At 37.0% G+C, this 13,266-nt stretch overlaps 1 protein-coding gene across 2 annotated transcripts in view; it reads right to left on the minus strand.

Annotated features, from left to right (window-relative positions):
• MAGI3 (membrane associated guanylate kinase, WW and PDZ domain containing 3) overlaps positions 1-13,266 on the minus strand; it is a 247,688-nt gene that overhangs the window by 86,567 nt on the left and 147,855 nt on the right. The gene's annotated exons all lie outside the window — the stretch shown is intronic.

The following is a 13,266-nucleotide window of genomic DNA, read 5'->3' on the forward strand; positions in this document are numbered from 1 at the left end:
ACTGAAGTAAAGTTGACATACAGTATTAGTCTCAGGTGTATACAGACTTCATTTTCATCAAGCTACATTTGTTTCTTCCCTGGAATAAATGTAAGCTAACCTTCGACTTCCTAGCGTCATGAAGGACAATAAAAAGAGAGACAATTTTTAAAGGTTCTTTTAATAAACTCTAGTTTAAAAACTTGGACAAATTTTAATTATGAAATTATTTTAGATTAATGAATAAAAGGCTTACGATAGGTATTCACATATTACACCTTAGCCATTATTAAGTCATTTCAAACACTTCAGAAATACACTGTTTAATGAAATATACTATGGCAATACAATACTAAATTTCTGTCTATTAAAGAATTCATGCTAAAGCAAAATATTTCAGATCAAAAGTATAAATTCAAGTTATGGCAGCACTGCTACCTTTGACTGAATTTTACTGAATATGAATTAAATTGAAAATTTATTATCAGTTCCAGATACTAGAAAAATTATTTTAAATAGTAGAGAATACAAAAAAGAGATCTAAGTATTTAGCCAGGAAACAGAGTTAGGATATTGCGGCAAATCCTGTGTAAGAATGCCTTCCCAAACCTCTTCCTCCACTTCTGCTCCCTATTCATTAATGGCGCTCCAAGCCAGAAACTGGCAAGTCCGCCATCTTAGTTTCTTCTCTCTATTCCACATCCTGTCAACAAATCCGGTTGATTCCATCTCCTGAATATCTCTAGGATTTATATACTTTAATTCATTCTCACACTGACCTAATTCATATCACTATCTATGGTCTCCTCGGTTCAACCCTTGCTCTCCCTGGCTACTCTCCTTACCCAGACTGTAGCCAGTGACTTCTCTAAAACAATCATCTGGGCAAAAATCCTCTAAATCAATCAAAGGTTTCCCATGATCTTTAGCACTCAAGTCCACACTCTACCTTTCCAGGTTCTGTATTGCCTCACTCCTTTCATATTCCAGGCTTTAAACATAAGAGGGTTTTTTTCCCCAGTTCTTTTAATGTTTCTTGCATTTGCTCACCTCCATAAGGCCTTTGTCCAAGCCATTCTTTTCTCTGGAAGACTTCCTCTTCCCTTTCCCACTCTTACCTCAGCTAATTCCTGGCTTAGAAAGTTTCTTTAGTGGGGCGCCTGGGTGGCTCAGTCAGTTAAACCACTGACTTCAGCTCAGGTCATGACCTCACGGTTTGTGGGTTCAAGGCCCATATCACTGTCAGTACAGAGCCTGCTTTGGATCCTCTGCTCCCTCTCTCTCTGCCCCTACCCTCCCATTCCCCATGTGTGTGTGCGCGCGCTCTCTCTCTCTCTCCCTCTCTCTCAAAAATAAACATTAAAAAAAAAAAAGTTTCTTCAAGAAACCTTCCTGGGGTATGGAACATGAAGGAATCCCATCTAAGTGGTTCAAAGTAATAGCCCCAAGTCTTAGCACAGTGAAAGAATCATGGTAGGCACTCAATATAGACAGTTGTCAAGTAAATTACATGAAATTTTACACAAATATAATTAGCAGTGTCTAGAAATATGCTATTATTATAATTCACGGGAAATTATTAATTGCTCTTACTTTTTAGTTGCATTACATTCTATAACATGAAAAACTCCATAAAGATGTTAATAAACCATTAATGGTAACAATCTCAAAAAATAACAATTAAGCCAACACTGTAAGCAACAAAGACTGTATTCAACAAATTTCCCCCCTCATCCTTACCCAACTTCTTATAAAAATGAGCATTTCTTTATCTGCTTTATCTCACAGAGGATACAAAATCTGGAAAACATAACTTTCTTTCTTGTTAAATATTTTTTTGTCAAATTTGTTTTTTCATATATATTGACTAAACTACATCGTTAGATTCCCCAAAAAGCTAATAGCTCTTAGCTCCATATAAAGTAAAAGTTAACATTGGAAAATAAACTTAATGATTAAATTTAAAATTTATAATGATCTGTGATAGATGAAAAACGTGGCCACAATATTTTGTACCTCCTTCCATCAAGAGATGGGGCAGCCTCCTGCCTCACCTCTGAAATCTAGACTGGATCTATGGTTTGCTTTCAGTAATTTAAGGTGGAGGATGTGATTTTGTACAATTTCAGGAGTCTAGGCTTTCATCTTTGCCTTATTAGAATGGTTCCACCACCAAGTATGGAAGTGTAGTCTAGACTATGATGAGAGAGCCTCACCCAAGAAACAGCACCAGGGTTCCAGACATGTGAGTGAGGCCATCTTAACCCCTACAATCTGCGTGGAGGTGCCAATGACCGCAGCCACAAGAGTTGTCCTAGTTGAGTCCATCCGACTCATGGAATCATGAGAAATAATGCATGATGGTTATTTCAAGTCATTAAGTGCTGGGCTGGTTTGTTATTTGGGAAAGGCTAATTAAAATATTATCCAAATAAATTCTACTATAACACATAATGATTATATAAAACTCGACTTAAGAGAAAACCATATTACAGTTAACGCTATAAAAAGAGCACTGATCCAAGGGGCAGGAGTTACTCTATATTTTAGTCTAGAATTGTTATTAACAGTAGAATTTTAAACAAGCACTGAGGGGCGCCTGGGTGGCGCAGTCGGTTAAGCGTCCGACTTCAGCCAGGTCACGATCTCGCGGTCCGTGAGTTCGAGCCCTGCGTCGGGCTCTGGGCTGGTGGCTCAGAGCCTGGAGCCTGTTTCCGATTCTGTGTCTCTCTCTCTCTCTGCCCCTTGCCCGTTCATGCTCTGTCTCTCTCTGTCCCAAAAATAAATAAACATTGGGAAAAAAAATTTAAAAAAAAATAAACAAGCACTGAATCCTTCTGGGCCTCCTTCTCTTTCTGCAAAGTGGTGCTGAGCAAGATGATGTTCATGATTCTTTCCATTAGTAGATATGAAATGTTATGTGTGACATATACGTTTCCAAGACTTAAAAAGTAGCTTTAATGTTAATTCTCTTAACAAATATGGATTATTACAAATTTTCACATCCTATCCCCAAAAATGTATAATCCCCCACACATAAAAAGTTCTCTCCCTTTCTCTACGTTACCTCATTGTCTTCAGCATTCCAGAAAATTTATCTTTATATTCTCCTGATACTCTATATATTTAATGTAAAACTTTCTGTATTGCCTCCAGTCACCACTATAATTCTTTTTACGTAAAACTTCCTCTGAATCGTATTTACACACAGTGTCCAACTCCTCTCCTCTCACTCTCTCTTGAGCCCATTCCAATCAGATCACTGCCCCACACACTCCGCTGAGACAATCCGCTGTATTCATCAGGAGTCTCCACTTTGCTTCACCCAATGCTCGAGTCTCAGTCCTCATATCACCTGACCTTGTGTCAACATTTGATAAAACTGACCATTCCCCTCTTTTGCTTTATTCTGAAACCTATAGAAAGTTTCATAAAACATATATGTAAAGTTTAACAAGTAGTAATGTATCAAATCCATCCAAGCGAAGAAAGAGAATATCACCAGGACACCAAAAGCCCTCTTGAATGCCTCCAATCATAATTCTCTCCTTCCCCTCACCCCCAAAGGTACCCACCATCTTGATATCTGTGATGATGATTCCCTTTCTTCTTTCAAATGTTTACCAACTATGTAATGCATTCCTAAGCAACATAGCTTAATTTTGCCTATTTTATAACTTCATATGAATAGAATCATGCCATATGCATCCTTTTAGGTTCACATTAGCACGTGCCAAGTTTTTAAACTTCTGCCGACATGTAAAGGCATCTCACTGTGTGTTTAATGTACAACTGGGTTTTGAGATTATACGTTCTTTTTCAAATATTTACTAGCCATAGATATTTCTTCAGTTGTGAAGTGACTGCTCAAGGCTTTTGCCACTTCTCTATTGCCTTGCCTGTCTTCTAAAATTTGGTTTGTATTTCTTTACATTCTGGATACGACAGTGCATCATCAAATCTCAGTAATCAACGGCTTCTAAAATGCACCACTATCTTATCACTAAAAAAGAAAACAAAATGACAATTAAAATTGAAAGGCGCCACCTACTGAAAGCTACAATCCAACTGGAGAGACGTTAAAATGTGAAATAGCTGTATCTTAGCACTGAGGAAGCACTGCCATCCTGTCACATACAGCATCGCAAAGGGGGAGTTTCTGCAAATATGTGAAATGTGCCCCCTAGAAACAGTGCTCTACGCAAAACTGTGTTCCCCAAATAGTAGACAGAGGTTATGGAGAAAATAGGGTCAGAGTTGACTTCTCAAAACCTAGCGCAACTTTGTTACCCAGAGCACTAACAAAACCAATAACCCCCCTAATTAAAAATATTAATACAATTTAAAAGATTTTAAATTCCTAAGAAAAATATCAGACTAAGTAAAATTCTTTGTCTTCAGAAAATGACTTAAAAAAAAAGAAATGAATAGATAGTTTGACAGGAAGGGGTATGAGGAGGGCTGAGGCTACTGAATAATGAAGATAAGATCAGGCAAAATGTGCAATAAATGATTTTAAGATAAAGCACACGTTCAAATTGAGAAGAGGCCAAATCAAGGCGAACGGGCATCACGTATGGTGCATACAACATTCAACTATGTTTGTATATTCCTCCTACTTGCCGCTACTTGATGACACAAAACATTAGCTTGCTGGAGGAAATGGAAAGAACCAATATTACTTCCATTAAATTGATATCATTATCCCACCTACTTACTAATCATCTATGAACTTGGTTATTATAGAAACCAATGTTGTAGCAGAACAGACAGTATCTTCTCCTACCCTGTGATTTTTTTCATCTTTTTTAATGGACTTTTAATGATAATAGTTTTTCATTTTATTGTAGTTAAATTTATCAATCCTCTCCTTTATAGCTAATGCTTCCGTGCCTCGTTGAAGAAATCCTTCCAAAGGCCATGGAGATATTCTATATTCTTTGTTAAAAGCATCACAACTCTGCCTTTTACACCTAATAGTTTAATGCACTAAAATAGATCTTTCTTGACTTGATGGGAGATAGTGGTCGGGCTTCTGTTTTCTTCCAGAAGGCTATTCAACACAATTTATTGAAAAGTCAATTATTTTCCCCTTTGATCAGGCATATTACTTCTGTCACAGAAATCTTATACAGAAACATCTACATAAAACTAGGTGTGTGACTGGATTTTCTATTACATCCCATTTACCCACTGACCGTTCCTGCACCATTATCACAGTGCTGTAATTATTATATTTTCATGATAAATCTTGATATTTAGGAGAGCAAGTTCACCTATTCTGTTTTTTCCATTTATAAGCCCTTCCATATAAAATCTGGAATCAGAGAAAGAGGTTAAAAATGCTGGAATTTTTATGGGATTAGAATGAACCTATTAATCAATTTGAGGAGAACTGTTATCTTCACCAATAGTGAATCTTTAATCCAGGAACAAGAAATCTGTCAGTATATTTACACCTTCTTCCTGGTCCCTTAGTTTTGCCTCATAGAAGTCTTTACGCTTCTTTTGAGATTAAGTTCTAGGTATTTCAAATACCTATATGCTATTATAAATATTTTTGTAAACTTCCATGTTCTAATTATTGAGAATACAGAAAGAATACAATTGTGGGAATCTACTTGGTCACTTTATTTGGATATAATTGACCTACAATCAAAATTCACTAATTCTAACAGTACAATTCTGTGCGTGTGGGGACCCATCACTCCTAAAAGTTTTCTTGTGCCTCTTTGCAGTCCCCACCCTGTGGCAGCCACTGATCTGGTGTCACTGTAGTTTCTTTAATGGAATCTCATAGAAACAGAATCATACATTAATTTGATTCCAGTAGTGGGTTGTATCTGGCTTCTTTCACTTAGCAGGAGGCTTTTGAGATCTATCCTTGTTGTGATTCAATGTACTTTTATTGCCTAAGTGGTATTCTATTGAATACACCAAAATTTGATTATGCATTTCCCATTGACGGGTATTTGGGTTGGTTCCAGATTTTGGACATTCTAAATAAAGAAGCTATAAAGTTACAAGTCTTTGGGCAGACATATATTTAAATTTATGTTGGGTTAATGTCTAGGAAATGCTGGGTCGTATGGTAAGTCTATGCTTAACTTTAAAAGAAAATGCCATAACGTTAGTATACGCTGCAGTCTCACCAACTCCTATATGAGAGCTGCAGTTGATTTACATTAGGGTTTTCATATAAGAATTCCTTCTTGAAGTTTCTTGGCAAATTTACTTTTTCAAAAGCCCAAGAAAAATCAGTCGGTAGGGAAAATGCGAAAACAAAGTATTACAATTCTCCTGTGAGAATTAAAGCTTAATCATTGGACAGACACGTTACTGATTTGAAGGAATCTAAGGATATCAACTGAAATCAAGAGCAAAAAATACTGAAAAGTGAAACCAAACGGTAAAGTTGGCATTTCCACAGCAGCACGTGGGAGAGCAGCAGTCACAATGCACTCGTCAGTCTTACTTGCAGCTGTTCCCTGGGCTACAAGTGTGAGGTCAAGGCCCTGTCTGCTAACAGTGCGTCTTTCTTGCAAATACAGTATTAGTGAGATTAAATGCGTCTATACTTTATATAAATCCTATGACTGGTATTCCCCAAAAAAATCACAGGTTTTGAAAGCAAAACAAGTCCTTAAGTTGGCAGTTCTGACATGGGATTCTATGTAATCATTTAACCTTGAAGGAAGATCTGAATATTATTTGAATACTATCCAACAATGTCCTTTGGCCTTTTCCACTGCTTGAGTATGTGTTATGAGTTTCAGTGCTTTGTAAATAATAGAAGAAATGCGAAGAAGTGAACATCGTTGTGGAACACTCCAAACCTGAAATCAGAAACTGGTCTAAAATCTAAGGTAGAAGCAATATGGATTTCAATGGCAAAACCAACATCAGGGCAAGGAGACAACATATTTTCACCATTAAAAAAGAAAACAAGCTTATCCAAATGACCACTGACTAGCGCCTAACAATTTGAAGAGCATCGATGCAATATGGAAAAATTTTCTATACCGGGATATTTGCAACCAAGCAAAGTCAGAACTATCGGCTAATACAATTGATACTTGTGTGCTTTATAATTTCATTTTAGGAGTGAAAATTTCAAATATTATATATGTGCAGTACTCTTCCAAATTTTAACTGATTTTTATTTGGCATTTATTTTGTGTTAATGTTCCCATCTTTTAATGTCTTCTATTAGCAAATGTGTGTATCAGGTAGAGAGAAGTGCTGAAAAGTGTTATCATAATCTTGTTATATCAGTTTATAATAATAACAAACCACTTGATTTTTACAGTGGTTGGTACACTCAGGAGAATCGATCCATACCACGGTGTTTGTGGCCATCATTCCTGCCATAATGGTCAAGGGCAGCAGTCATGTGGGTTCCCACGGTGCTTGGTTCAGCTAACTCTTCATCATAACGAACCGCAGTTTATACGGGGATCAAACTGTGATGCCACTTCTTGTCATGAACTGTGAGCACCCGGCTTTCCAATGGAACGAGCATGGCACTGTGCTCATGGCCCAAGAACACAACCAAATCTAAAATTCCTTCTTGGCAGGTCTGTGTCCTGGGACCACTACCAGCACTGATTCTGTATTAGCCAGGATCCAAACAGGAGAGAAACATGGCAACTTGAACAAGGCCAGCTTAATATAACCAATTATTAGCTATTTACAAGGAATTAACTAAGAGGAAATAAAAGAGCACCCTAAAGCTGAGGGAGAACACTCCAATGAGGAACAAACTTGGAAGGGAAGAACGCTCCCAAACTCTGGGATTCAGACCTGTGTGGAGAAGGTGTGGTAGCAGTGATGGATCTGGTTCACAGTTGGCGGGTCAAGGCTGATGGACAGGGAACAACCTGGTGGAGTACTGATGAAATTAACCAGCAAGCTGCCTGTGGTGGGGGGTGTTTTGAACCTAACAAAACCATCTGGGACCCTGGCTGGACTTGCCAGAAACCCAGTAGAAAACCACTTACAGGGGATATTGTTGAAATGTGGGGAGCCACTGGGGTGCCCAGGAAACTGCAAGGAAACCAGCAGGTGCACTGGTAGAACTCATGAAGCACCATGAATGGGAGTTGAATTTTGTCAAATGTTTTATCTGCATCTATTTGAAAAGATCATATTTTTTTTGTTTTGTTTTGTTTTGTTTTCTTTTCCAGTCTATTACTATACTAGTTTCATCTGTTATCCCAACCTTGCATTCCTGGGACAAATACCACTTGGTCATAATGTATTGTCCTTTTTACATATTGCTATATATTGATTTGCTAAAATATTTTAAGGAGTTTTAAGTTTATGTTCACGAAAAACTGTGTCTAATGTTATTTTCTTCTAATGTCTTTGTCTGGTTTTAGAATTGAATGAGTTGAGAAATTCCTTCCTCCTTTATCTTCTCAAAGAATCTGTGTAGAATTTGTATTATTTCTTTAAATATCTGGAACAATTCACCTGTACCATCTGGACCTGATGCTTTCTTAGAGGGAAAGTTACAAACTACAAATTCAATTCCTTTAATAAACTTAGAAGTTATTCAGTTATCTCTTTCTTCTTGAGTGAGCACTGGTAGTTTTTGCCTTCTGAGGAATTTTTCCATTTCATCTGAGTTGTTGAGTTTACTGTCACAAAGTTGTTCAGACTATTCCTGACTGTTCACTTAACATCTGTAGGATTTTTAATGATGCTATCTCTTTCACTCCTGATGCTGTTATAGTGTGTTCTCTCTCGTCACCTGAACAGTATGGCTAGAAGTATACCAGTTTCATTGATCAGAAAGAACCAGCTTTAGGTTTCATTGATTTTTCTTTATTTTCTGGTTTATCAGTTTCTGCTTTTATCTTTATTATTTCCTTCCTTCTACTTAATTTGGGTTTACTTTGCTCTTCTTTCGCTAAATTCTTAAAGTAGAAGTTTAGATCATTGATTGACATATTTATTATTTTCTAAGTATTTAGCCCTATAAATTTCCCTCTACACACTGTTGTAACAGCAGTATTGGTATGTTGGGTTTGATTATGTTTTGAGATGCTGATGTAATATTTTGTAATTTTCCTTGTGGCTTTAACTCACAGGTTATTTAGAAGTGTGCTAATTTCCAAATATTCAGAGATTTTCCAGATGATTTTCTGTTAAGTGATTTCTTGCAATTCCTTTATGATCACAGGATATATTTTGTATACTTTAAATCATTTTAAATTTATTGAATCTTATTTTATGGCCTGGAGTATGGTCTTTATTTGTAAATGTCCTATGTGCACTAGAAAAGAATGTATAGTCTTCTGTTGTTGGGAAGCATGTTCTAGTAAATAGCAATTAGGTCAAGTTGGTTCAAAGTGTTATCCATGTCAGAATCACCTTAGTGATTTTTTGCTTACTTTCCCTAAAGAGGGTGTTGAAATCTTGAACTCTAATTAAGAAGTAGTCTATTTCCTTCCAGTTCTATCACTGTGGTATCATTTTCATCCCATCTGTAGAATTTCCTTTATTGTTTCTTATAATGCAAGTCTGCTGGTAAAAAATTCCCTCACCATTTTTTATTTATTTTTGGTCTGAAAAATTCTTTATTTCTCTTAAGGATGTAGAAATCTTTTGTTGTATGTAGCAATCTAGGTTGGCAGTTTTTCCTTTCAGCGTGTTGAAAATGACATTTGATTGACTTCTGGCTTGTATTGGTTTCTGTTGACAAGTCTGCAGTCATTCTTTATTCCCTTGTATTTAATGTATCTTTTTTCTGTCTTTCACATTTTCTCTATCACTGGTTTTCAGCAATTAGATTATGATACACTGAGATGTGTTTTTTTACGTTTCTTCTGTTTGGGGTTTGTTGAGATCCATATTTCTGCGGATTTATAGTTTTCGTCAAATTTAAAATTTTTTCAGCCTATTTCATCATATATCTTGTTTGTTTCCTCCCCATCTCTGCTTTGACAGTATGCATCATTCAATATGAACAGATCACAGTCCTGTTCTGCCTATAATCCTATTTCTGAAAATAGCTGTTACATATATCTTGACCAATTTCTAGTTGTTTACAGTAAGAAGGTAAATCTAGTACCAGTTAGTCATTCATGGTAGAAGTAGAAATGTCTCTCTCTGGTTACTTAAAAAAAAAATAGTTTGTGTCTTTAGTCTTTTTCCTCTCTGTTTCAGTTTGATTCATTTATACTGCTATGTCTTCAAGTTCACTGATTTTTCGCTTCTGTAGCTTCTACCCTGCTATTAAGCCTATCCACTGAATTTCTAAAGTTCCATTTAGTTCTTTTAAAAAAATATTCCATTTTCTCTTAATTTTATTCACATGGCTCTTTAAATCCTTGATCATATTTATGACTGTAAATGTGTGGTATGGTTATACGTGTTTATATTTCTGTTTTGTTTTTTTCTATCAGCTGACTTTTGATTGTGGGCCATATTTTCTTCTCATCTAATAATTTTTATTAGACACTGGGCATTTAAATATTATGCTATTCAGTGTCAAGATTTTGTTGTCTTCCTTTAAAGAGTGTTGATAATCCCCCTTTCCTCCCTCCCTCCCTCCCTTCTTTTCTTTCGGCCAACAGTTAAGTCATATGCATATCTGCTTGATATTTTGGGGCTTGCTTAATTAAACTTTGTTAAAGTGGGTTCCAAGGAGCTTACACCAATTTTAGTCCTACTAGTAAGCCATAACCTTTACGAGGTCTCTTCACTCAGGTGGGCTAGAACTCAGATTCTCCCAGCCCTATGTAAGCTCTGGAAACTGCTAGCCTTACAGTTCCCAGAGAGTCTTTGCCTGGCCATGTGGAGTCTCATCCTATACATTCTCAGCTTGGTCTTCAGCAACAGACTCAAGGGGACACCTGTGCAGATTATTTGAGCTCCTTTTCTTTATAGCTCTCTCTTCTCTGACACTGTCCTGCAAATCTCAGGCACTTCAGACTTCTTGAACTCAGATTTCTGTCCCTTCAACTCAGAATCCTCTGTACTCTGCTTGGGCTCTCCCTCCCTGTGCTGTGGCCCGGAAAGTGCCTCTAGGCAGAAGACCGAGGAACCATAGGACTCCTTCGTGTATAGTCTCCTTTCTCTTAGGAATCACAGTCTTGTCCTTGCTACGGTGCAGTGTCTGACAATGGAGAAGTCTTTCTTTCTCTTATTAATTTTTTTGCTCAAATTGTTTCAGGTTTTGTCAGTGGGCACCCCTTCTAGATGACTTTTTTTGAAAATGTGCTTCTGATATGTCACCATAGTTTTTCAGGCATTTACATACTTTCTGGTTCAATTAGATGTTCCAAGCTCATCTTATACTTTCCTTGTCCCAGACCTGGAATCAGAATTGTCCCCAAGAATATTTAGTATCTTTTAGTAAAGAATGGTAATTACAGACCTTTTGGTGTGTTAACTGTTACCGATATATCACTGCATTCTTGGAGGAGTTATGGGCACTTCAGTGGGTAGGTTAATAGGTCCTGTTAGGATCTGAAAAGGCTGCAGCTGTTTGGATCTAATGAATTAAAACTGAATAAACTATAGCTCCTTTCTAGGACAAAACCACACACTGAGGGAAAACTGCAAAACTAGGACAGTACAAGTACACTTAAAAGAAGATCCAAGTGAAAGTGCAGAGTACAGCAGAAAGTACAAGTATGTATTTTTATTAACTTGTTTTAACAAGGGAAGAGGGAGCTCAAGAGCTATGAATGCTACCCTGAGACACCCCATGCAGGCAAAATACCAAGTTACTTAGAAGGGAATAAAAATCAGGTTGTTTTCAGACTTTCAAGGAGCAATGCTTTATGCCCTAAGACAAATAATTGACTAACAGAGCTAAGATAGTCAAGGAAAGAAAATATGAGCCAAATATTTCATATACATCCAAACAAACTTAAAAGTATAAAGGCCACAGGCCAACTACGATGATCCTCTGACTCCTTCCTCGGAAATCTCATGGAGAAGAAGCTTTAGAAAACCAAAGTTATTGAAGAAACAACAACGTAAGAATTGGCAGTTAGATTCAGTACGTATTTGCTCACAGGATAAAGAATAAATGATGAGTGTAAAGGTGAGAGTACCGTAGGTAATGGCTGTTTGCTTTGTTAATATAGACATAGATCAAGTATCAAAAAATGGTGAAAATGAGGAAAGCATATGAAAAGCTTGCTGAATTTGTTTGTTTGTAGTAAGAAGATATTATTTCAAGTCACGTGATGGGAGGGAGGAAGAAGCAATAACTAGATCATTTAATATTGCTCACAGTTGGGACAAAAACAAAAAGAAGGAAGGAGGAATAGGGTGTTACATAAAAATATTAAGGTAGCCATTAGAATAAGGACACAAACTTTTCTAAAAAGAGAGAGAGGATATAAAATAGACTACTTGGTGAAAGGTTTTATATAAAAGATGTGTATATGGGTAAAACAGAAAGCCGTGACACAACAGAGACTAAAGACCTCGATCCCATCAATAAATACACACGAAGTTTCACACTGGCTACAAAGTCTCCACCACTATTTGCACAACGAAGAGCTTCAGAAAGGTGGAAGAATAAAAAGACAGACAAAGATATACCAGGCAAATGCAAAGAAAAAGAGGCAGGAGTTGCGATTCTGAAATCTGACAAGGCAGATTTATAGGAGGAAATCGCAGATAAGGAGCTGGATTTAAATGCAAAAACCAGAACAGTTTATACCACGTTAAAGAGTCTGGACTTGTACTCACTGCGAGACTTTGAAGGATAAACTGTAGATGGACAGCTGTAGATGGACAGGAGTCAAGTCAAACGAACACTTTACAGACAGACCAGGTTGTGGGTGGAAGGGGTTGTGGGTGGAAGGCGAGGCTGCAGCTCGAATGGGGAAGGGGACAGACACTGACGGCTACTCCAGGACAGGAGGTTTGCATTCATGTTCTCATTTTAATTCTAATAACTATGTAAGGTTATCTCTTGTTACTCACATTTTACATATGGAGATTCTGAGGCTCAGGAAAATCAAGTAACTTGTCCAAGGATCTAGATTTTTTACCTAGCTCTTTGCCGCTACATAATTCTATTTGTTTTAAAAGAAAAAAAAGTCCAAGCAAGAAAGGGTGAGGGTCTAAGGTAGTACAGAGGATCGATACTGAAGGAACTTGATTAGAAAGGCTTGGTGATGGACTGGACACTGTGTAAGAGTAAATAACAAGAAAAAGAAAGAAATTTCAGAGCCATTCAGAGAGCTACTATCTACAAGGAGTTACAAATACATTGAAAACGAAAACAAACTAGAACATCTTTTTAGGCCTTTTTAT

Source organism: Prionailurus viverrinus, chromosome C1 (assembly GCF_022837055.1).
Source record: "Prionailurus viverrinus isolate Anna chromosome C1, UM_Priviv_1.0, whole genome shotgun sequence".
Classification (NCBI taxonomy): domain Eukaryota; kingdom Metazoa; phylum Chordata; class Mammalia; order Carnivora; family Felidae; genus Prionailurus; species Prionailurus viverrinus.